The sequence below is a fragment of the Falco punctatus genome, assembly GCF_963210335.1.
Source record: "Falco punctatus genome assembly, chromosome: 2".
In the NCBI taxonomy this organism is placed as follows: domain Eukaryota; kingdom Metazoa; phylum Chordata; class Aves; order Falconiformes; family Falconidae; genus Falco; species Falco punctatus.
This window is the reverse complement of record NC_137581.1, coordinates 58,834,438-58,858,715: the sequence shown is the minus strand read 5'-3', so window position 1 is coordinate 58,858,715 and position 24,278 is coordinate 58,834,438. Positions and strand designations below refer to the sequence as shown.

At 38.1% G+C, this 24,278-nt stretch overlaps 1 protein-coding gene across 1 annotated transcript in view; it reads right to left on the bottom strand.

The window, feature by feature from the left end:
* Positions 1–24,278, bottom strand: part of ITGBL1 (integrin subunit beta like 1) — a 151,161-nt gene that overhangs the window by 22,139 nt on the left and 104,744 nt on the right. The window lies entirely within an intron of this gene.

Below are 24,278 nucleotides of genomic sequence, written 5' to 3'. Positions count from 1 at the left end.
AATTTAATAACAGCATCCGTGAGACTCAACCTGGGCCCAGACACTGCTCTACTGACTACAGAACCCAAATTCACAGTAGGAGCAACTATAGATACATAGCAAAAAAGATCCTCCAAGCGCAGCCTTTCATTATGTACCCAGACAGATGAGCATGCACAATATTTTTTAAGCATTTGCTGAATGGGAAAGGACTGTTAAGGAGAACCTAAATGGGGCTTTCCTAACTGTAGGTTTTGTGACAATAAAACTTTCTAGGTCAACATACTGCCAGATCATTCTAAATATTTTTTTTTTTTTTTTCAACTTCTAACCTTAATTTATTACATTTTTTTTCCAAAAAAACCCCAGTCTAATTAACTTGGAGTAGGGGGGATCTTATTACTTATGGAAAAAAATCTCAGCTAATTTTATAGCTCTCATACTCTTCATCTTCCCAAGGAACAATGTACATTGCACTTTTGAGCTGACATCCTATGTGTCAGGATTCAGTCTTGAAGGACATTTTATGATCAGCTTAAAGTATAAGATTCTTAAAAAAGACATGCTGATAGAGACGATTAACAGCAAATGCTTCATGATACCTTTATAATATACATAGTTTTAAAACTATGTTGCGTTGGTAATTATATGAGGATATTTGTTCCAGAAAAAAATGTATTATAGAAAGTGCATCTACCACATCACAAAATACAGTTGTATTTGGTAATCATGTCAACATTTAAGATATGATTGTCTACAGAATCATTGCTGTTATTTGCCTGCATTCTCTAAACTACAATTATTTGCCAAGGAAAGCTACATTAGAAACTGGGACAAAATAATTCCTTGGTACTTAAATATACAGAGACTTTTAGTGACTCCGACTTGGTACTGTTTGGGGCTCTCACACAGTCTCTTTCTATGCATCCACCTTAGACAACCTGGCTACTTTTAAAAAAATGTCACATTGCAGTGTCCCAAAACACAATCAGTCACCTGTAGGCAGACAGATACCTGATGAACAGGACCCATCTCTTGTGAAGACTTTATAAATAAATAAAAAAACACCCCATCTTTAACAGTGGTGTCGTGGCCAGCTAATGCTATAATAAGGAGGACGCCTGAAGGACAATAAAAAACAGTTTAAGCAAGTTACTTTGAAGAGAGAAGTCAGCAGAGTTGGAAAATCCTCCAGAGGGACAAGCAAAGGAAAGTTCTGTAATGAGGCTCCTGCATGCTCTGTAATTAAGCATTACCTTCTGTAATGCTTAATTTAATAAGTCAGAATGACCTGAAAGCCCAGTGGCTGGGCACTTGCACTGGAATGAGAACAGGTTCCTCTCAGTCCCTGCTGCAATTAATATTTATTCATTTTAATGTGCAACAGTTTCAGTGCGGAATATCCCATCCCTAGGCAGATAGGGTACGTTTTTGTCATGTAAGAGATAGAAACTCAGGTTGTCTTCTCAAAATCAAGCACAAAGGGGATTTAGGCCCTACTTTCTCAAGCTTCTCATCTTAGCTGATGAATAAAACACCAACACATAGACTGAAAAATTCACATTCCTTGTTGATATATGTGCCTTGTATTTTATTTTGGCTGGCTCACACCTAAGTTCAGGGTACAATTTGGACCATTAGACTGCAGACCTCAGAACTGAAAGTGTCTTGAAACTGCACAGAAACCTTATTCAGTTAGTGCTCTGGAAAAGGATTTCTCTGAGCAATTTTTTTTACTTTTAAATATTCAAAGATATAGTTATAGTAGTTTAGTACACCGCTGCTGAAATTGATACTCAAATTATTAGTTCATCATTCTTTTTCTTTTACAAACATGACAAAAACACTACGAGGAATGTGAGAAGGGAATTTAGTGGTGGCACTAAGTAATTGCAACTTTATACTGGCTTCAAAAACATATTTTACCTCCAAAAGTACTGAGATTTGGTAAGATTATGTAAGGTGAGCTCACACTGTGGAGATAACAAATAACTGAAGTCCCACTGTTTATGAACAAATAACTACATAGAATGTAGCAAAATATAAACTTCAAAGGCTCAGTTTATCACCATATAGATAAACAACAAAAAATAAACAGCATTCTGGAACAATAAATTTCAGGTTGCTTCCCTGGGAAAACTAGGATAAGACGTCTGCATGGTAAGTTTGCTTCCGCTATATTACTGCTTTGTCAGATGAATCTGCTACTGAAGTAACAGAAGCCACACCTCATTCTGTGACCTTCTTCTCTTAGTGATTGTGACAAAATACTTACTAAACCAATTCAATCATTCAAAAGTAATTTGAAGCTCACATTATACTGAAAAGGGATCAGCACTTTACTAAACCTACTCTTTCTTTGTCTAGAATAATAGGTTTACCATAGCAACCTGATTATAGAGGGAAAGCTACTGCCAAACACATCCTAAATTCTCTTTAAAAGCCAGGGCATACAGAAACAATTAAACACAGGAGGAGACTGTAATATTTTGCACCTTCTCAACCATCTGTGCAAGAGCTACGCTTTCTGAGTAAAAAGAAACAAGTTCAACTCAGACATTTTATAGCAAGTGGCTTCCTCTCCTCCTCACTGAACTGGGAGAGTACATTTCATCAGCTGATGACTTCAGATGAAGGAAGCTTTATGCTGGAGGTTGTATTATCTATTGGTATTGAAAATCTCAACCCATTTATTGCAATGCAAGATTCCAAAAGTACAATAATTATACAAGACATTTATTTGTCTATAGCCTTAATATTTCCTCACACTCTTTCCTCCCATTGATGTCAACAAGAGTACTAACTTATTACCAATACTTCTTATTATTTGAAGACTGAAAAAAGACCAGCTCAAGGTGGGGATTTTCATCTTTAAAGGGAATTAAAGTGCCACATCTCATTTAAACACAGAAGTTTGTTAGATAACTGACTCTACAATTCTAAAAATCCATGCCTTAAGCATTTTGCTTTTGATTTTATTTACCATTTACCACAGCATTTTTTCATTCCTCTTGCCCAACATTTATGAAAGCATAACTAAAATAGTGCCTAGACTCACATTAAACCTGCTCCCATGCAAATTGCTGTGACCATTAGCTGCACACATTCAAACCAGTTTCCAGCTGCCTATATAAACTGATCAAAAGTGTCTTTCATACAGGTAATTTTCTTTTTAAAACACTGTTCTAGAAGTATATCATTTGCATAATAAAACATTCTTACCATGTTATTGCCACCAAAAATATCAGGAAGAAATAGCAATAACTTTCAATGTAAAAATAAACACTGAACATAATATGATGTACTTCACTGTTTTTTCCTGTCTATAACTATACAACATAAAGGATTTTTCTGTGCATGGTAATGAATTTTTATCTTCTAAATGCAAACAAATAAATGAAGTTGTTTTTTTAAAAAAACATTATTTTTAACATGTAGGGAATATAGCACCAAATTACACTGAATGTGTAAAAGCAAACCAGATTCATTGGTACCTCGGACAGATGGTGTTTCAGGCTAGTGATAAATAGAAGGGAATGTGCCTGTAGGAAGGACTTTTCTGCCCCATGGCTATCCCAGGCTTAACATCTGAAAGCATTACCTATCAGAAATTGCAATTTCTTTGTTATCAAGCAATCTCAGGCAACCTGAGCACATTCAGCAAAGCTGCTGTGTCTTGCTGCCAGCAGAACCTATTTCATGCTGGATGGGAACAAATGATCTAAAATAATGTTCACAAATGGCAAATCAGAGAAGGGGGATGGGAAGATTTGTACAGAAGATCACAAAGTTTCAGGGGAGTGGGTGAGGGGAAGCATATGTGACTTAAGGACATTATAGATAGCATATAGCAGCTTCAGGTAAGCTAAACGAAAATTCACTGACTGAATGGTGGAGGGAAAAAAAAGACCAGTAAAGGAGACTACCAGTACCACAAAATGGGCAAACAAAATGCATCACTTGCTGAAAATAGGATGGACAATCTCATCACGCTTTGCTCATTCTGAGGCATTAAGAGCAGTGTGATCCAGCTGAGCTTGATCAATGTGGAGAAATTTATAGACTCAAACAGACAGTAACTATAGACTTCTCAGTGGGCTCACATTTTATTTTGCATGTCCTATTCTCAAAATGGCCTGGAATGACTTCCCACACCTAGAATGGCTTTTCATTTAAAAAAAAAAAAAAAAAAAAAAACAACATATAAAAGTATTGTACTGACTAGACAAAAAATAATTCTGTTAGATGTGGAGGGATCCCTAGCTTTTCAAATGCTGGTAATTCTTGGACCTGGTTGGTTGGATGGTTTATGAGGTGCCGGTAAAAGTGAACCTTTGGAAGCATCTTCAGTATGTGCAAAGGTGTCCTTGGAACCTCTTTAAATACCTGAATATCTGGCTGATCTCACACACACAATGAAAATCTGGGGATTAGTTTATTACAAGGATTTTGGGCAAGTGAGAGCAATGTTGTACTTGTAATATATGAATAATGTCATCTGCAACCTCTAGTTATGTTGGGAAAAAAATGAGTTTTCCTCTTTTAGAACAGCTTTTTGAACTTATGTCAGTACAGTTCTGTTTGTCTCCAAGGCTCCAAAATGTCTGAAGTTTTATGACAAAACAGCTAGATGGGCTAGCATAACTCTGGTGCTAGCTCTTCAGCAAAAGGAGTTCAACATCTACATGAAAAAAAATAAAATTCTCCTGCTGGACTTGAACACTTCTTTCAGTACTGAAAGTGCTGGTTTACCATCTCAGAGGAAAGAAGAACATCAGAGCTCTTAAATGTGGTTTAGCCTCTGTACAGAGTGTTCAGCTGTAGCTGCAGAGTGAGGAAGGTGCACTGTGCTGCTCATCACAATACTCTGATCTTCATCACAGGTACCAAAGTTAGTTCATTCCTGGTGAGAAGCAGTGGTAGGAGCAGACACATGTATAAGATTTATCAGTAACGTGGCATCCTGGCTTTGCTCTGCTCTGTACCTTATGAGTATTTGCAGGAAAGACAGAAAGTCAACACCCCAGGAGAGTACATCTTCTACAGCAACTTCCTTGCATTTGAAACATCATATGGGAATATTGATGGTTTTGTATTTTAACTGAAGCTACAAAACCACAAAGGATTTCTTTTCTCTCTGGGCACAGGCTTCCTCTATTAGTCTGTTGGGGGTTTGTGGTTGGGGGATTGCTTTTGTGAAGAAATTCTGGTGAAAACTGAGGTTTGTACACAAGGTTTAAACAACAAGCACTTTTTTTTTCCTGTGGTACATTGTGAAAAATAGAATTGTGCATTTATGTCCTCATACACAAGAAAAGTTGTGCTGCAGCTATTACAAGAACAACTACTTATTTGGATTTGGGTTGGGAACTAACTTTCTGTTTCTAAATCAATACACAGAAAGCAAACATGCCTTGAGTCTGCTCATAAAAAAGAGATTTTTAAAAGAGATAAAAAAGAAATCTGATCCAAGACCTCAACTACAGATGTAAAAGCTCTAGAGAAGAGCTTAACTGAATCATACAGACATAAAATGAAATGAGAATTGCTTTAATAAATCGAAATCTCCAAACTTCAGATTTTTTACCTACTTTTTTTCAAAAAATGTGTACACTGAAGTGAACTTTTTGCAGGAAGCTCTGAGATTTTTGTTTAAATAGCATGAACAGTAGCTAAAGCATGTAATTGGGTTAAATATCTTTATTTTCCTTAGCCTTACTAGGCACCTCTCAGATGCAATAACTGCATCAGCTACTATATTCAGCATCATCAACAGGTCTGAAGTAACTGCAATCAACTAACTATTATCATATAACTATATCACACACTTAGAAGACTTGTGTCTATAATTGGTAACTTTTTGTTTCAGGTTGCATTATCTCACCTTAGGTCCAGATGTGGCTTCAAAAAAGGCCAGGATACTTTCACTGATTTTTTATATTGATACAACTGGTTTTATTTTAATTTCCATATCACACTTGGAAAACCTACTCTCAATCTGTGTTAAGTGCTCAGTGACACTGGGACATCCAGTGCCACATGGAACATCATAGTCCCATGTGAAAGGACTGGGAACAGGTTGAAAGGTTTCACAATGCAAGGAGTTTCACAGTGGCTCTGGGGCGTTTCCTGTGTAGTTTCTCTTATCCTTTTCCTTTAGGAGAAGGTACCTAAAGTCCCATGTCTGCTCATCACCTACACTCAGTGTCTTGCAATGGCTGTTGGTATAAAAATTAATTATTTTGTTAAAGCTGCCTGAGACTTCCCAATATTGTATGTATGTTTTATGAAATTGTTCACTAGTACAAAGTACCAAGCTGTCTCTCACATAATAGGGTGTGTGAGTTTTTTCTCAGACAGAAAATGTATACTTCTTTTAATCTTTTGAAAACTGAATTGCTTTATAATGTGAAAGCATATTGGAAAAGGTCTGACAATGTGGCTTTTCCGTAAGGGAGAGAAAAAAAAAACAACAACAACAAAAAATAACAACACAGAAAACAAATATCCCTAAGATAAAAACCCTGGAGAAATAAAAGATGTTATCCCAAACAGCAGAACTTTCACAACAGCGCAAGCAACTAAATGTCCAGGATTGTAAAACTGTAAAACCAAGTGTTATGCAAGAGCAATTGCAAACGGCTGAGACTTGCCCCTACCCTCCACCCCCCACCCCGCACCCCCCTTCTTTAGTACACACAACATGTATGACTAATTGCACAGTTGGCATATGGCATCTGAAGTAAATGGTCTTCCTTTGTGACAGCCTAATAGTGAAATACTTCTTTACATAAATCCACTCAACAGCACCACTTTACAGATTTAGCATCAGATAGTCTTTTACAGCTCTTGCTGATCACCACTACAGATTTGTATCTTCTTTTCCATGTTGCTTTTCATTTTCTTTTTTTTTTTTTTCCTCCTCCTTCTCTTTAAACATTTGAGTAAGAAGCGCTGCTGCGCTGCTAGTTTCCTTTTCAGATTGTTAACTTGTTGACATCTGCTATCATCAAACTGGCATGTCTCCTCCATCTGCCTCCTCTCAGTAGCAGTGCTTTGAGGATACACTCACTGAAGGCTGCTATTGTGTTTCTGCATAGCCAACCGGGAATTTCTAGAGGAGTTCCAGGAAAGGAGTCATCAAGAACACCACTGCCCGCTTTGCAAGAGCAGGATTTTAGCCATGCCTCGCCTTTCCTGGTGATATCCTCCTCAGGTCTCCCGCTGGGGGCATGCACTTGGCAATTCACTCACTGTATTAAGGGGACAAGTAGGACTACGAAGGCAATTACTGCTCTGTTTGAAAGAAATGTGATAGTCAATGTCACCACACAGAGGAGAGATGTGTGAAGAAGGCAAGAAAGAAGGTGGCAAAACACTTTCTAAAGAAATGTGTTGTTACGGTAGAGAACAGTGGAAGTAGAAGAGGAGGAGGAGGAATCCATGGCAGAAAAAAGATAAAAACTAGACAGCATGGCAAATGTCACTCCAAAGATGTAAAACCCCTAGATTTCAGCAAGCCATCACATGATTTTTTCCTATCCTTCCTCCCCTCTCCTCTTCTTTCACCCCAGTAAAAATAGTTCCTCTTCCTTCCATTAGCCTTTTTCTTTTCTGGTTTTCTCTCTGCAGGTATGAGGTTTTTTTCCTCTTTCCACTTTCTCCAGTGGGTCCTCCACTCCTTTAAAATGTTTCACCTCTGGATACTAAACATTTTGAACTTGTACAAATCACCTTCTCTTTCAGATCACCCCATGTTACCTTCTCTAGCTTGCACTGAGCTCTGTCTTTTCATCTATTTTTTCATTCTTTCCCTCCAAAATGCTTTCAATAACTCAGACTACCAAGAAAAGTAACTGTAAAGAGATGCCAGTAAATCAAATAAAGGATACACAGCATTTTACTAAACTAACATCTTTTCCATAGAATATGAAAAATGAAGTTGTGTTTGATTTAAAGGACCTGACCTGAGAATGCTTTCCCTTCACTTTGACAACTATCAGGAAAAATAAGTCTCATTTCCCTTTCAGTCCGTCCAACTGTTTGATGTTTAACATAAGCTGCTATAAAAAATTTTCTAGCAAAACACAAACATAATAAAGAGGCACGATCCAACAGTGAATGATATATGAAACACAAGGACGTTGTTCAAGAAGCTGTTATGGCTTTTGAGCCATTTACAGCTTTATACATTTGACTGCCTTATCATCCAGAGGATTGACTACTTACCCCTTTTTTACATGATCTGCCATGTAATGAGTCATAGCACTAATTCCACAGAGATATTTAATTTGCAGATTAATTTACTAGAAAATGTCAACTGCTTTGTGGAAGTTTAATTACTAAAATGTTAACCTTGTTCACTTCCTGCTGATGCCTGTTGTTTATTAGGTAGTAAATTTCAAGATATTTTAGGGTTGTAATACAAGCCTATCTATTAAAACATTTAAACTCCTAGACACTCTGCTTTTTGAAGCTTTAGCCAAGATTAAAGAGCTTTATAATGGCAAAACAACAATATGAAAAGATTCAACTGCATAGCAACCATCAATATTATTTGCAGACAACATACTGCTAAGTTCGGAAACCATGGCAACAAATGACACCACACCATATCTACCTTATTGATTAGCTTTCACCTCAAGATTTTTTACAGAAATGAAAAACATTACCTAGCAACTGCATCATCTACTCAGTTGTTCCAAGTTAAAATGCTCTTACCCCTCACTTGCAAGCAAATTTTTCGGTTTTGTTGCCAACTGGCCAGATTGTGCACTAGCCTCTTGTTACAAGGCTCTCTATTTAATCTGTTGTAAAGACTCTGCCTTATGGCTCCTAAAATCTTTGCCCAAAATATAATTTTGTCTGTGAAATAATGCTTCTTCTCAGTGGCCAAAAAGGTTGGCTTTGAGGAAGTGCAGGTAATGTGTAATGAGGGGATTAAAGGCATGATCATAGCAGCTTTTTAAATGCAAACTTTATCTGTAGAAAACCTCTCTGAATTCAAGTATTGGTAGTAAATTTTTCATTGCAGGTAACCCTGAGTTTACAGATTTCAGGAAGAGTGCACAGCAGTAACAAAACTGAGCCAAGAGTTATCAAAGGAGACCAGCTAGTCACATTATGTATCACCCAACAGCTGTACTTGTTTAAACTTCTTGAAAGTAACACCTGAACTCTTTGTTCACCTGCCTTGGTACAACCCATGAGCAGGCAAGGACACTGTCTATTAAGTCCGAGTTAGAGAGAACAGGTATAATTATGAGCTTCACATATTTGTACTCAGACTCCTTGGAAGACCTGAATAGAACCCAGCAATTAAAGGCATCAGTTTTCAAGCTAGTCAAAACGCATGCAACAAGTAATTAAAGCCTACCGGTGAGGTCATGCCATTCCTGCAATGTCTGCCACGGAAAAGACGGATTTGTGATCAGCCTCCAAACCTTCCTGACAAATACAACAGTACTTTGAAACACTAAAATTAAGGCATTTTATTTTAATTAGTTAAGCAACTGCTGTGAAGTGCCTAAGACTGAAACAATTGCCTATGCATTAATATTGTTGCTAATTCTGAGAGCAAGAAATCAGGTTTTTCAGCGTGCATTAGGCCCAAAATTTCTAGAAGGATCACTGCTAAATAAGACACATGCTCCTGGTGAGATTTCTGCTTTGACCGGAACTGACCTTCATTTTGCCAATCAGTCACAAGCAACAGCTTTACCTGTGTGCTTAAGCTGGAGATGCAAAACACAGCAGTCTCACTGCGTGGCTGCCGCCCCTTCTTTACCACCTGCTTTCTTTCCCAACCCACGCTGCCACCAGCTACTCCGTGCCTGCTCTCAGCGGGACAGCCCACCAAAAACCTGACAGTGAGGAAACATGTCTGGGAGAGCCTCAACCCTTGGTCAGTGTCACCCACTGCACAGGAGAAGACGTGCTTGAAACTGAATGGAAACTAGGGACCAAGAAAGCACCTTTCACATCAGTGCAGGGACTGCTATACAACCACACAACATGAACTTCTGGGAGTGCCAGGGAAGGTTTGTATCTCACAATTCTCCCTACTGTTCCTCTCTCAAAAGAGGGAGGGAGAGAGAAGAAACAGTCCAACATTCCCCAGAAAGCATTAAAAGCTCTCCAGCAGACGGAGAATTTAAAAGACATGACCAGTTATTAGGCCCTTGAAAATTTTAGTTAATATGATTTTGAGGGAAAACAGTCACATAAAATGTCAGTAATATGCTCAATATTTAATATTGTATCTCTTTTGTTTTAAGGATATGGCTACAATTTTTTGTCTTTAAAAGTCTGTTTAAAAAGTGAGAAATTTATCAACATTAATATATGGAACAAAATCAGATGAAAATAAGAATAACAAAATGTCAATTTTTTTTTATAGCATCAGAAACATTCTGAAGTCAAATGAAGCAAAAATAGAAAAGCTAATGTCTATTATATAAATCAGAGAGTAAGAGGATCTTTTACAACTGATTAAAAATGTTAAGACTGTAAAGCCTGATAAGTACTGTAGGGAATTCTATGCTAAATTGAAAACATATCTCCTCTTCTGTTTTGGAAATAAGTATAGATATTACAAAGTACTGCTTTGTCAATCTCAGTCATCATGTAAGAACACAAAGACTTTCTACAGAACAATTGCTTTATTAAATATTTACAAATTCATCAGAAATTAGATTGCTGGCTAAAAAAGCAATCCTTTCAAGGAAAAAGCAATATTCACTGCAATAGTTTCTAGCAAAAAGTATCTGCCAAGCAAAAGAACTAAGAAGAGAAATCTGGACCTAGCCAGTGTACTGAGCAGTTTTATCTTTCCAGGCAGAGAAAGAATGCATCAAAGCCATAAGCTGTAGTAATTTGTGTACTTTTTCTCCCTCAAAAAAGTTTGTCTAAGCAGGTTCACTAAATTGTAAACTAAAACTGCCTATTCCACACAAATGAGAGAGCTTAGTGTTCCCGGATATAATTGTCACTGTTACAGAAATCTGAAAGTAGATGCGACTCCCTACCCACTCCAGCTATTTAGGAGCATTTCTTTTCAACTTCAGAGCAAGGTAACTGCAGTGGAGAGTAAAGAGAGAACTCAACCCTTCAGATAAACCAGGCTTGTGAAATAAAACCTAGAAAAGTCACTTTCTGTACTTTTTTAGACTTAACAAAAAGCTCACTGTTAAAATAGCCAGTGACAAAGTCAACAAAGCGGGAGCACGGTGGAGATTTCATGTGAATTTAAAGGTGGGAGAGGTTGCTGGAAGCTTTTTCTTTCTTTTTTTTGTGCTTTTGCATTTAGGGTAGGAGTAGGAAAAGTAATGTAAGTGGTTGCCAAGGCAGCAGAAGATGGCACATGGAGAAAAAAGACAACCATTAAAATGACTAGTTACACTTTGGTAAGCATGCTTTGGAATATGTACATGTAAGAAACGTAAACTAACAGTTTCCACCAAAGAGAAGATCCCCCAAGACTAAAGCCACAGCTGAGGATGAAGGCAAAATTTGGATGGGGAATGAAAAAATATTAAAGAAGAGGGAAGGCTGGATATACTGAAAACATGCACATCTGGCAAACAAGAAGGTTTTGACAGCAGTTTCCTATATGAGGAGAATGGGAAACATCTGGCCATGAAGTCAAGACACAAAAGCAAAACCAGTTCCAGAGAAGAATCAGGCTTGAAGGATAAGTTTGGAGTTCTTCAGACACCCTGAAAAATGAAGAAACGAAGATATGAAATGGAAGGAAAGAAGAGCAAAGATGCCTGCAAATCACAGAATCATTTAGATTGAAGAAGACCTTTAACAAGTCCAACCATAAACTTAGCATTGCCAAGTCCACCACTAAACTATGTCCCTAAGCACCACATCCACACATCTTTAAAATACCTCCAGGGATGGGGACTCCACCACTTCCCTGGGCAGCCTGTTCCCATGCTTGACAACCCTTTGGGTGAAGAAATTTTTCATAATATCCAATCTAAACCTCCCCTGGTGCAACTTGAGGCTGTTTCCTCTTGTCCTGTCACTTGTTACTTGGGAAAACAGACTGACACCCACCTCACTACACCCTCCTTTCAGGTAGTTGTAGAGTGCAATAAGGTCTCCTGTTATTGCTGAGGAACAGACAAGGGAGGTAGGTAAATATCAGAGAGTTCATAGAATAATAAGTGTGTGATGGTGTGAAAAGACAAAGTGAAGTGATCTGCCAAAAAAAAGAACAAAGGAAGAGGTAGAACCTATGACTAACGATCAGCAAAATAAAGCAGATTAATCTTAAAAATACAAAGGTAAGCAAAAAAGGTGAGGATTACTAGTTCTGAGGAAGATACTCCAGCAAGTGGAAACTCAGGTGTCCTCAGGAGATTTTTAAGAAAATTAAAGACAACCGCTAACTCAAGCAGTGCTGTGAAGAGAGATAAAAGCTACATTATCCTCTAAAAGCAAAAGAACTTCTGTCCAAGTCAAAATTACTTTATTTATGGGAACAGCCAACACATTTTCCATAATAATAAATAATCAGATCCAATTCCATAGGAAGACAGCTCTGATTAATCAAGACGTTCACCTTGCTGAACTATGAAGCAATATATCATTTTATAGACTGTTGTGTCTACTGAAATAAGCCCTATTTCCTGCACCACCATGGTTCAAAACTTTGCCAGTTGATTTTTATTGTCTGAGAACGATCTTTCTGTCACTGCTATGGCCACCTTTCCTCATACACAGTGGCACCTAACCACCTCTGAACCATCATGTTTTATACAGATGGAATGGTGGCCATAACATGTGGGAAACCTGGTGACACACTTGGCAATCCAGAGGAAGACAGTGTTCCCACTTGGCTGTTCAATCAAGCTTTTCTTTCAATCAAGATCTTTCTATCAGAAAAAATGACAATTCCTATATGCTGACTTGTTATAATTAGAGAGGGCATCAGGGGTCACAGTGAATGGTTGCGCCTTCTGAGTTTCACCATGGATCTGAATCTAGGCACATCGTTAGCAGTCCACCTTCTTGCCTACAAGAATGAAGCAGGATTACAGCACCTGACAGCAGAGCACTAGCACTACTGTATTAAAAGCAGTCAGCCTGCAAAGTGTCATTATGAAAAAAAAACCCAACCCATCTCACAACCTACACCTTACAAGAAGGGGAAAATTGCGAAGAGCATCTCCAGATGGAGAAAGACCACATGGGGCAAACTGCTCCTTAGAGCTGCAAGGCACCATCTAGAAGCTGATAGTAGCTCTTGTGCTGCTGTGAAAGTCAGGCGCTTCCTGGCCCTCGGCTCCTGCTGCACTCAAAGGAGCCACAAAAGCTGGCAGCTCTTCGCTTGCATGAGAGGCGGCGCCTCACAGGAGTGTGGTGCTTATAAATCCATCAACTCTGCTGCTCACAGAGGTATTGCCATGCTTGGGGCAGAAAGTACTCATGAGTCCTGCTGAGCCCTAAGCTCCAGAATATCTTTTGACAGCAGCAGGATCCAGCCCTGCTGGAAGGCAGCTGCCCCCAGAGCCAAATTCAGTTGTTGAGCTTGGACTCAACTGTATATCCACAACAAGCACTGGAGATGAACCAAGCACTTTGCAGCAAGTGTAAAGTAGTATTTGTTGTTCATGGCTTTCACAGAGAAGGATTAAAGTAGTATGACAGACGCAGGAGGCAAACCCCAGTGGTGAGAAACACTGTTTCCCAGAACTAGGATGCCATCTGATTTTAGCATGGCATGAATTAATGCTAAAGCCATGTTTGCTCATATGGATTTTTACAGGCTATCAAAAATTCACCCCAGCCCTTTTCTAGGAAACATCAGAGTTCTGTATAACAAATAGGGGAAAAAAACAAACAATTACTGCCAACCAGATTGAACACAATGAGTTTGTCAAGCTCTGTCATACCTGATTTCAGCTGGAAATCAGGCCTAGATGGAGCATTCCCCATTTATCATAAACATTTGATTAGAGAAACAAAATAGGCCTGGTATTACCGGTTTAACTTTGTCAAAATTGCTCTAAGCACAGCATGAACGTGGGATTTACTTTTATTGCTGTTTCAGAGAAAAGTACTCCAAATTACTCAGACAAATTTTTAAGCTAATAAAGATTTTGTTTTGATTTGCTTTTTTTTTGTTTTTAACATCAAACAATAATGAACCAAACATCATTGATTTCATAAAAAAAAGGTATCTTGGCTCCTCTTTGCTAATATAGTCATAAGAAAATTTTATTTAAGCCTCCTCTCAATAGTTCCATGCAACTGAAAAACGGGTTTTATTAAATTCCTGTGCAGGAAGATATAAGGTCCCAGCAACTGCTTGGATTTTAACCCTTCTCCCCAGGAAACCTGAGTTACGGCAGAGCACTGACAGCAGCAAATAAGAGGCTGCCACAGAAGAATGAGTAATTTTGCTGCTATTTTCATTTCCCCCTCCTGGAGTGGGGAGGATAGTGATGCTTGGTGCTGAGGGAGTGGGAAGAAATAAGGAAAATAATCAGTAGAATTCATTATTTTTTCTGTGAGAAAAAGTGGGAGGCATAAGTTATAGGGGTGGTAATTGTAGATCAGACAAGGGCAGAAACTGATACTCAGTTGTGAGAGGAAAATGAGCAGCGGAGACATCAGCTGAAAATAAGCAGCAACCACATGTACTATAACATCAGTAGCATGCAAAACACGTCAAAACTCTTGCAGTGCACATACGTGCACACTCACAGAAATGAAGCATTGATAAAGAGTCAGTCACTCCTTGCTTCCTTCCCAAGAGCACCAGCCTTGCCTTCTCCCCAGCAGTGAGACTGACACCTCTCAGCATCGCTGCTGGAGACATCGGGTCTCTCCACCTTGCACAGTAATGGCTTGGCTTTCAGAAGGTATGATGGGAAAAGGCATCAGCAGGCAGAGCAGCAGCAGGTCACTGCCAGAGCAGGCTGTGTTGCAGCCGACCTGGACAGCCTGGGATTGTCACTCTCAGGATCAGGAGCCCAAGCAGAGGCAGATCACAATGACAGAATTTAATATTTTCCTTGAAGTCTTCGTTATCAGCACTGCTACTTAAATGAATGACTCATTCATCTATCCTGTCTCAAAGATCACAACAGGAAACACTACACCCATCTCTATCTCTTTCTCCGCTACTTTATTTATACATGTAATTAATGAAAAAGAAATGTATTTTCCAAGAAGTTTCACTACAGAAGTGAAAAGTCTCTACAAACCAAATAGTTTATACAAAATCAGAAACACACATAAAACAACACACACAAAACCCCCTCACTTTTAGTATCTATCTGAAAGACAATCTAAGCTTACCTTAAAAAAGCCACCACTGCTACGCTGAAATTCAGTGTTCAGAAGACCAATAAAATCAACATACAAAGCCAAACAACCCCCACCCCAAATATCAAGAGACATGTGAAGTGCAACATTGCCAAGGGGTAATGGTTTTAAACTCAAGGAAGGTAGATTCAGACTAGATATAAGGAAGACTTTTTTTTTATGATGAGGGTAGTGAAACACTGGAACAGGTTACCCGGAGGGGTGGTAGATGCCCCACCCCTGAGAAACTTTCAAGGTCAGGTTGGATGGGGCTCTGAACAACTTGATCTTGTTGAAGATGTCCCTCCTCATTTGCAGAGGGGTGGGCTAGATGACCTTTAAAGGTCCCTTCCAACCCAAACTATCCTATGATTCTGTTTCTGTTTCTGTACTGCAAATGCAACTATTTTCATGGGCGTTTTTCCCCCAAAAGACCTTTATCTGAAAAACGGCAAGTATATTGTATACACAAAACCCATGAAAAACCACATGCCTGCAAGTGTTTCTAAAAGGCAAAAAGTAAAAAGCAAAAAGCAGAGCTTTCACAGTAAGCTGCACCAAAATCACATGATCATATGGTTTACCATGACACTGGAGTTCAATATAATTTTAGGGAAAATAACCCCACCACCACCCCAAAATAACAGATTAAAATAACTTCCAAATAAAGGAAAATTTGGAATGGCAGGTACAGTATAGTTTGCAACATGCACACAGATCTGTGATATGTGCATGTGAAGGACACGAGTCAAATGGTGCAACTCTGTAATTTTCAACAACTGCACCCAAAAACCAGAACAAGCCCCTGGTTGCTTCTATATAAAGAGTAAGAAATTACCTGTGAGCTTTCACCCCATCCTTCTGCTTCTGTGAGGAAGGAGATAAAACCTTTAAGGATTGTTCTGTACAGTCTTTCCAAACAAAGCTGGATCCAAAACTCAGTTATCAGCATGAATACAGATGCTTAGCAGATGTTAACAACTCAAGCATGCTGCTATGTTAATGTGGTTTCACGTCTGCAGCTAGATCTTGTGTGGTTAACACATTATGAAATACAAACTCAGGACTTTCTGTAGAAGATCCTACGGAAAAAGCTTTTAGCAATGCTGCAGAGTTTTGAGCAGATCCATGGCCTGTGTTCCTAATGAAATTATGTATTTGTCTGAAGAATCTTATTAACTCCTAGACAGCTGTATATACCATACAAAGCCCTTGATTAGATGTGATCTATTGTAACTAGGGAGATGCGGCTGGAACTCAGGCTACATGGAGATTGGATATTTGTCTTCTGTAGAGAAATTTGTAATGAAAATAAACTCAATTTTAAGAATGCCTGTGACTTCAAATATCTCAGTAAAGGAGAGCCCCACTAGTTAGTGCAAAGGCTGAAGTGAACTGTAAGCTAGCCAGCAACGGATGTATTCTTGCAGAACCTGAAACCCAGAACAGTGCTCTGAATTCCACCCTTCAGCCCTCCTCTTGCCATCAATGCTCTCTTCCCGGGGAAGCTGAGGCAGTCGCAGGGGTTGCCTGCTGCAAGGGAATGATTTACTGAGTGAAGTGATGAGTGACACTCCAATTCTTATGTACTTGTTACACAAGGACATAAAATAACAACAATATGTGCAAAGATGTACAAACCAGAGATATACACACACTGAGGAGTGTCTTAGCTTTTCCTTTCCATTACGATACATAAACAACGCTACTCTCAGATGTTAGCCTAGTACCATGAAATGACACCATCTCAAATTAGAAAAGAGACGGACCAAGTGTCTAATACTGCTGTCTCCTACTCCTAAGGGATTGCAACACGTTATCTTTAATTGAAATGAATTCATTTGTATTGATGGGAAAATTAAACTGTTGCCATGAAGTGATGCCCCAAAATTCAACAGATTTATGTGTGTTTGTGGGAAAGTCTTTTCAGCTAATGTGAATAACAATGTAATCAATGGCAATCACAGAATAGTTGAGCCAAGAAGGCAACCCTGGAGATCATCCAGTCCAACCCTTCTACTCAGCACAGGGTGGCCTATAGCCCAGGACTCTGTCCAGTTGGGTTTTGAATGACTCCAAGTATGGAGACTACACAAAATCTATAAGCAACCTCTTCCAGTGTTTGGCCACCCTCACAGTAAAAGGTTTTTCTTCATTTAATGCTTTTCTTCCTCTGACCTACTACAGCACCAGGATGTTCATGGGTTTCCATTACCCAGAAAACCCACAGAATTTTAAAATAAATTATCACAATACCTCCCCTGTAGGAGGCAGATTTTGTTATTTTTTTTTTAATTTAGCTGATTAATTACAGATCATTGAGAGGTTTTTTGAAAAACAAATACAAGTTTCCCAAAAACCTGTGGTGGAAATGTACAATGTACATTTGCACTCAACACTTTCTGATTTATGAAAAAAATACGAAACAATCTGGGAAATGGAATATTTTACAGAACCCAACATCTGCATCCCTTTGAAAATGAAGTTATGAATCTGTTTTGCAAAGGCTGTATACTGTTTTTGACTAATAGATTATCTTTTTTGCAAATATCTGAATTAGGACCACAATTGATATGAGAATAAGTTTTAGTGACTTCTAAGCAACACCGAAATAAATTCTTTACAGTGTGGTTTTGCCAGCTACCTTTAAAACAGTGAGAGGTTTCAAATTTCAATAAAGGACACACTTCAAATAACTCAATTTTCTTCCCCTCTGGGTTCAGGGTCCTTCAGAAAGATCCTCAGAGTTAGAAGTGAAGTGACATCCATTAAAGCCGAAAGAAGTACTCTGCTTTTGAGTCTTAGACTATCAAAACTAGGCTCCACATTTATTGTAAATGTGTTTCGCAGGGAAGATGAATGTTCATAAGACATCCCATCAGAAACAAGCTAATTTTTGAAATGGAACTATGACAGGATTAATCTTCCTAAATGTTCTATCAAGAAATTTCAACCTATTTTTCCATTTTCTTCACTTAAAGAATCAAATAGCTTGTGTAAAAAAAAAATATTCAGTGTCCTTATCTTTGAGTCAATCAGTAGCACTGACTATAATAGCTGATGGTTTGTCTTAAGCTCTACAAGTAAGATTTATAGTAAAATCTCAAATCCAGATTAAGCACAATATTATTTTATATCCAAAACAAAACAAAAAGAAAATTGATCTACACTGCAGTGAAAGATTATCAGAGGCACGCCTGCAATTGGAAAACAAAAATTCACAGAGCATGAAAAGTGCTGCAAACATTGCCATTCTCTGATGGGAGGACAAGGTATGTCTCCTAACATAAATCATCAATTCGCCTCCTCAAAACAAAACACTCTTCCTTTGTGAAAGGGTGAGAAAAAGAGCAAGTCTTAAGTGGTAGCATTCTTCCTTAGCAGGCAACTGAAAGGCACTTGGATGTGGTGGGGATGTTGTGTGAGAGCTTATACATAGGTTAGAATTAATTCCAAACACAGAAAGTTATTCAAAGAAATTCAAGAGGACAAACTGACTTACGGTGCTTCACAAAGTAAGGCAGAAAGCCTGAAAAGCAGATCAACAACTTGAATGCAAAGCTAAGCAAAGAATTTAATGGGGGAATTCTAAGAAAAGATGGTCATCAACAGGGCAGCCTGCAAGGAAAATCCATTTAACTAAAGCAAATGACATGGACTGAAGACAGGTGTGAAACAACCTCAAGCTGTGGAGTTTTCTGGACTTTAAAAAATAGATTACTCACTATCTTTTAAGCAATGCATTTTTCTGTGCTTTGTTTAGAATAACTCTGATGTATAACAAAGTTCTCAGAACAGCATTATTTCAAGTCTACAACTACAAAGAAACATAAAAACTCAGTATAAGTCTATGAAGGGTATCTGGTTTGTACCAAGACAGGTTCAAGGCACATCAATACACACCTTCTCAAAAAAGAAAATAAAATTAAAATAATTAAGTGTATCCTAGGGGGCACTAATACAATTTCTGGCAAACCAGGTGTGACAGTAGGATAAAGCCTCAAATGTATAAAAGCTTAGCAATTCCAAATAACACAACCCAGATCCCCTTACCTGGGCCCCTTTTGTATATCGGGATATGTTATGGCTGAACACGAAAAAAATATGCAACAGTGCCAAGTGTCATTGCTACTGTGTTCATTCACTTACATACATGTATTTAGATAACTGTAACTGCTTTCTTGTTATCATACTCAATATACAGAACAAGCTAAAATTACTACAAATGGAATATTTATGATCTTAAACCACTGGGGTTCTATTTAGTCTACAGGGTTTATCATAAGGCTCTGCAGGTTAAAGACAAACAGCTGCCTCTAACTCAGCACTATATTCATTTCATATCCAGTACATGTTATCTGAAAAAAAAGGGCTGTGGGAATCTTGACATCCCAATGCCACTTGAATGAAAATAATTTCTCAGCATGCCTCCATTTTTTAACCTGTAAAAGATTATTCAAGAGCATGAGTTAACTCCTGCCAAGTGTTGTTTCTGTCTTAGCGTGTAGGTGAAAGGGCAATAAAAGCATTTTTTTTCTCTCTTTTTGAAACAAATTATTTCGGTGAATTATTTCTGTGTAATACCAGGATGAATTATAAGTGCTAGCGTTGAAAAAGCATTTATAGTCTGAGTGTAGGGTCTTCCAAAATACAGCCAGTTGAACTGGAGTTAGTAGTATGAGTCACCAACCGCCATGAACAAATACAGGGGTTACCTTAGCACAGTTTGATGTACTGAGATGGGTGCACTGATTCATTAAGTCAAACAAAAAGGCAATAAAGAGAGAAGAAGTATGTGTTAGAAGCCCAGCGTTCATGCTGGCTGGTCTGGGCAAGGCAACTGGCTAACTTCATCTTTCCAGGAAGAAAGTAATGTATCAAAGTGTAGAAAGTGATATGGTCATGGCCAAGGTGACTCCTTGCAGCATGCTGAGAAACACAACTGATTCACCTGTAATAGGCACCAGTCAGGCGCTGCCCAAACCCATTAATGAGCCAAATTAACAGCTGTATCTCCTGCTGCTCACTTCTATTCTTCCTTAGGGACTTTTCATAATATAGATATTCTAGCCTGAAACTCAGATAAGAGAGAGAGGAAGGACAGGAAATTATCTGTTGTTATTCAGACCTCAGAATTTTTGCCCTTGAGCTTTATCTTTTCTTCAAATCGAAGCATTTCTGTGCATTGTCTTTCATGAAGTTATGGTCTTCCTGATATCTGACTCAATAATTAATGTGTAAAGTTATTGCTTGCATGCATAATCTTCCTCTCTCATGAATATGTGAAGGAGGAAAGATTATAAGTTGTCAAATGCTTCCAGAGCCTCTCTCCATGACAGAATGATAGATCCCAATGCTGTATTTAAAACACAGCTGAATAGATAAAAATAGTGTTTAACTTTTATAGTCATTATGAACCATGGTAATTTATTGAACCCTTCAATCAGCCAAGGAAACAAAAGATTGGGAATGGGTGAATGACTCATTTCTTTTCATGCTGTGTGCACTGATGCTCCAGTAACTTGATGATCTGAAGGCTAAATAAGACTGCGCAAATGTATCACAGAAATGAAGCAAACAAAACACATCATAAACAAAAACAAATCGGTGGAAAGCACTGAGGGGAACTCCAACCAGTGGCTGACTCTTAATTAGCTGTATCTGCAGGATGTGTCTGAAATAGCTGGGAGGACAAATGTAGATTTCACAGTGATTCAGGGGAAAAAAAATAAAGTAATTTCAATAGGAACAAGAAGTCTAAGTAAATAGGCTCAGATATTTCTGCTCCCAACAACCTGACTATGGCATACACACATATGTTTTGCACCATCTTCTCTTTTCCCAGAAATTAGGACCTATTCATGGAAGAAATCTGGAAGCCACACATGCATTAGGTAGTTTGACTGTAACCTTATAATGTATATTAATGGAAGGCATCACCTGTTTACATTTACAGATGACATTGAAACTACTTTTGTGCTACCCTGTTTATAAACTGGAAGCTAAGAGGCACCACCTGTCATGGAATATCCATTAAGGTGATAGTTTGAACAAATCTGCTGAAACACGCAGCAATCCTGTTTCAGCACAGAACAATGCAGGAATTGCTGTAGTAAAGCAAAGCAATAGTGTATCTGCTTCTGTATCCCTTCACTGACCATTAAAAGCTTTGGAAGATTCAGATCTGATATGCCAAACTCTAAGTTACAAAGCTCAGCTGCCTTCTGTGCACCCCTCACAGAAGAGTTGGGATCCCTTCAAGATTGCATATGGATCCACAAGCAGACAATAATCTCTGAAAAAGTCAGATGAGAAAAGGCTTATGACATCCATGAATTACAACCATTCTTGCTTAACTCAGAGTACAGAGAAGCCCATTTCTTTCCAGATATCAAAGGGGCAAACGTTTGGGAGGGGAAAATAAAAGAAAGAAAAACAAAAAAGCAAAATAAAAAGAAAAAAATCATGCTATGCCTTGTTCCATTCTCAAAATATTTTTTCCTGTTGAAAGAAACCAAACAAATCAAAAGGTCATTGCAGCACCTTCAAATGAAGGTCAGAAATATGAAAGGTGTAGGCAGTTCTCACTGAATCCTAAGAATGAGAAGGCAACCATAAATATGGGCAGCATTATGAACACAGACATGAATACGCAATCTTCTGTATGATTTTCAATACACTGATGCTCTGGGTTGAATTATAAACATCATTGGCACTGATGCATTTGCACTTTGCATTTGTGAAATAGGAAGATAATTCCTTCAGCTGCTATTAAAACAAAATGCAAACTCCAGTAGAATTAAAAAAATTAATAATTCTACTAGAGTTTGTATCTTGTTTTGAAATTTTTCCTGACAGAATCTTTCAAGATGTGAACAAAAAAATCAGGTGGATAACTGTTGAAATTTCTCATCCAGGTACCAAGTCTGGCCTAATTACTAGAACTGCCCAAGATGCCTCATTGTCAAAAGTCTTCTGAACACCAAATACAAACCCAAATCACACTAAAAAGGAATCAGCGCAAAGAATTCCTGACAGAGTAAATATGAAGGTAGCAATAAATGTACAGTGCAATCTAATTAATATGTGTTGCTTTGAAATATTATATAACAACTGTAATTACTCCTCATTGTTCCACTACGGTGCTAGACAATTAGGAAGATTATTGAACCCCACTATGGGCAGTGAAAGCAGGTGTTAGTCAGTATTTCAGACTAAAAGTTCAAAATGTTCTTTCATGCTGTTCTCCAGTATCCCGATTATGTATTTCTTACTGGGAAATATCAGACTTCACAATAAAACATATAGTTTGTTGAGCCCTGGAGCAGAGAAAGTGACATTATAACTGATAACACAGAAGACAAGAGAACAATTAAAATCTCAGCTAACACTAAGCCTGTGAAGGCAATGTTCCCTTTCGCCTCCCATATGCCATTATTCATTGTCAAAAGAACAGAACAGCCCCTCCTTAAATAAGAAACCTCTTCAGACAAGAGCCATCACTTGTTGCCGCATAGGCATATAGTGCTTACAGAAATACTGCTGCCAACCGCCACGTGGACATCAGAGGCACTAAGAGAATATAAATGATCACAGAGTAATTGAAACTAAGCCTGAGATAGCTGGTGACTAAATGCAGAGCCTAAACATAAACTTCAGTTTAGTTTATTAAATATATAGGCACAGTAGAATCATTAGCTTGCCATTATGCACCTACTCTCACAAACAGTGCCATTTAAAACTCAGCATGCAGTATTTTATACTTCCTTGACGTGGTACCTTTGAAGGCAAACAATATAAGAGGGATCTGAGCTATCTCAGACTGAAGCAAGAGCTTAAATTGAAGCTACTTGCAAAACTACAAAACTATCCTGTGATACATTTATCTGTGAAACACAGCATTTTACACAGCTGTAAGAAGTGTAAAAAGTGTGTAACACTTTGCTTCATGCCTAATTAGAAACACCACTATGTGGGGCCTTCTGGAGTAGAGAACAGGTCCCACTCATCACGTCATTACCGTCCAGAATATCATCTCAACATTTTCGTATTTTCTTTATGAAGTGGGGGGGGGGGGGGGGGGGGGGGGGAAGCAAAGAAGAGGAAGTTTCTTAAGCCTCTATTGTCCTGCTTTTTCTCCATTAATAAGTCATTGCTTCATGTCAAAAAACTATTCTTAGCCTATCCTTTGATGCTTTTTTCTAGTATACGATATTTTACTAAATTCTGTTGTTGTAGGTCAAAATAGGAAAGCTGAACAAAGGGACTATATATCTCCAAGTACTGTTTTTAAAAATAATATGAAGTAGAAAAAACAAGAGGGGAAAGAATTGAAAAGATTCTTCCTTGCTACTGATATTTTTCATGATTGTGTAAGTTCTCAGAAATTCATACATGTATGTTTAGTATAGTATCATCTTTTACAATTGTTAGAGATGTTGGCCTTAACATTTTCTTATCTACCATTCTTTCCTATCCTGGTAGCTATTTAGTGCCAATTGTAAAGAAATTCCAAACTCAGTACTACCTGACCTTGTTTAAAACATACTAATACTCAAAAACAAGTATAGTGCAATGGCTACATTTCCTAAATGATGATTTTTGGATTGCCTATTTGTACTACACAGACATTTCTTTTAACATGACACCAAGTGAAGAACTAATAATACAATGTAGAACTTAGTTGTACAGATATTTTGCTACAGTATTGGCAGTTTCTGCTTCTACCTGCCTGGATCATTCAGGCCAGGTATTAGTAGTCACTATCCGCTCTTAGGACACAACTGCCACCACCAGCATTACCCAAAATTTCAGGTAATGATTTTTGGGCTTCATTTCATCTTGACTAAGTATAACTACCATTTGACAGATGAATTATTAAAGCAGCATATATATCACTTCTTGAGTATTTATATGGTTATAGTAATGAAGTTGTTTAATCATCAAAATGCTTTCAGAGAAAGTGCTGTGTTCGC